This window comes from Cervus canadensis, chromosome 32 (genome assembly GCF_019320065.1).
Source record: "Cervus canadensis isolate Bull #8, Minnesota chromosome 32, ASM1932006v1, whole genome shotgun sequence".
NCBI classification, from domain to species: domain Eukaryota; kingdom Metazoa; phylum Chordata; class Mammalia; order Artiodactyla; family Cervidae; genus Cervus; species Cervus canadensis.
The window spans coordinates 21,306,047-21,308,526 of NC_057417.1; positions in this window are offsets into that span (position 1 = coordinate 21,306,047).

The window sequence follows — 2,480 nt, forward strand, 5'->3', positions numbered from 1 at the left end:
TCTTCCCTACCCAGGGACCAAACTCACATCTCCAGCGGCTCCTGCATTGCTGGTGGATTCTTTACCGCTGAGCCACCAGGGAAGCCACAGAGATCTGATTTTAAGTGCCTACAACCCCAATGTGTCCTCTGATACTTGCCTCTAGATTTTTTCCTGACCCTTGATTTTTAAAAATTATTTTATTTGGCTGTGTCGGGTCACCCGACACAGTTGGGGCGCATGAGCTTCTCTCTAGTTGTGCTGCTCTGGCTTTGGTGTCCCACGGCATGTGGGATCTTATGCCACCTGACCAGGTGGGATCTTGACCAGGAATGGAACTGAGTCCTCTGCATTGCAAGGTGGATTCTTAACCACTGGACCACTCAGCCAGACACTTCAAATTCATCACCCGCTGAAGCAGATGCTGTGGGTGCCCTGCCTGTATCCACCTGACCCATCTGGGAAGTCATATGCAGACACTTCCCAGACCCTCAGTGTCCCTAGATGCTCCCTGAGTTTCTGTCTGGAGGAGGGCCTGGGTGGATGGGTGGGATTCTGTAACCTCGGAACCTCCAACCAGTTAGAGATAGGGATTGGTGAATAACTATCCTAGCTCTCTGGTTCCTGGGGATCAATTCTGAGGTGAGTTCCCCACAGTGTCTCAGAGGGTCCCCACTGGGATTGTCAAAGTGGTAACTTCTTTAAAAAATATTTTATTTATTAATTATTTATTTATTTGGCTGCACTGGGTCTTAGTTGTGGCATGCGGGATCTAGTTCCCTGACCAGGAATCAAACCCCAGGTCCTCTGCATTAGGAGCTCAGAGTCTTGGCCACTGGACCACCGGGGAAGTCCCACAGTGGTAACCTTTTCATCAACGCACTGTTTATTGGCTTTTCTCCTTTCTTTGTCTCTCTTCCTCATTCCTTCCCAGCCCTGACTGTGATCAGCTCCCCAATACAGTTCTTGCACCCCAATTCCCATCTTAGAGTCTGTTTTTGAAGGGACCATAATGAAGGCATTCCTTAAACAACTCATCACCTTCCCCTAAAATATTGTTCTCTGTTCTCATTTCCACCATGAAGCCGACTACTATAATCAGACACCCAAGTCTGGTCAGTTCTTCTAGAAAGATAGAGGAGCTGGTATCTATTTATCAAGCTGTTCCCTTCTCACGTCCAGCCCTGTGCTGAGCAATGGGACTCCAGGGATGAATCCAATCATCCCCTGCTCTTGGGGGAGTCGCTGGTCTACTGGGGAGGCAGATCTGGACCCAGGCAAGGTCCACACAATGTACTCAGAACTGTGTCAGTAAAGTCAGAGAAGTCTTTCCCGAAGAGATGCCATGGGCTGAGCACTGAAGGCTGAGTAGGAACTGGCCATTTGGGAGGCAGGGGGGTGTTCCAGGCAGAAGGCACAGTTTATAGAAAAGTTTGGAGGGTGTGAGAATCCAGGGGCTGGGGAGGGCACGGGCATGGGAAGGAAATGTGATTTCATCCTTGGTTTGGTGTGGAGGAGCAAGGGGAAGGGTGGGCAGGGGTCGGGGCACGGCAGGCCTTAAACCTCAGGATGAGAGGCTCCTGCCTCCTCCTGGGTGTGATGGAGAGCTCTGGAGGTTTCCTGAGCAGAGGAGTGACACTGTCAGATTTGAGTCCAAAAACAATTCCTTGGTACTTCCTTCACAGTCCAGTGGGGCAGGACTCGGCTTTCGGGTTTGATCCCTGGTCAAGGAACTAGATCCCGAATGCTGTAACTGAAGATCCTACATGCCTCAAGGAAGATCGAAGATCCCACGACACAACCAAATAAATAAATATTCCAAAAAGAAAGAAAAAGTCTCAGTGGTAAAGAATCTGCCTGCCAATGCAGGAGACACAGGTTCGATCCCTGGTCCAGGAAGATCCCACATCCCACAAGTTGCCACAGAGCAACTAAGCCTGTGCGCCACCATTACTGAGCCTGCGCTCTAGAGCCTGGGAGCTGCAATTAGTGAGCTCACACACCGCAACTACCAAAGCTCAGGTACCCTGGATCCCATGCTCTGCAACAAGAGAAGCCGCCAGAAGGCGAAGGCTGCAACAAAGAGAAGCCCTTGCTCGCTGCAACTAGAGAAGAGCCTGCACAGCAACGAAGACCCAGCACAGCTAAAAATAAATAAAATTATTTTTAAACAATTTAAAAAAAAAGAAAGAAAATTATTCCTCTGGATTAGTTTGAACTGGGGGCTAGCTCAGCCAGGTTCCTTAGGTTAAAGCTGAAGGATAGGCATTTTTAGCTGGTGAAAGAAATCATTTTGAGCCCAAGTGTCTAGAGAATAGATGGGTCCTAAGGCCCAGGAAGGGGAATACCCTTGAATTTGAAAGTGTCCAGCTCCCCAGGACCACAGCCTTCAGCCTCTGTGAGGCCTGATTCAGCTAAACAAAGCCGGGAAGTGGGGGAACTTGTTGGCTCACTGCCCCTGGGGTAACCATTAATCCTTACCAGGGGGGAATCCAGGGGCT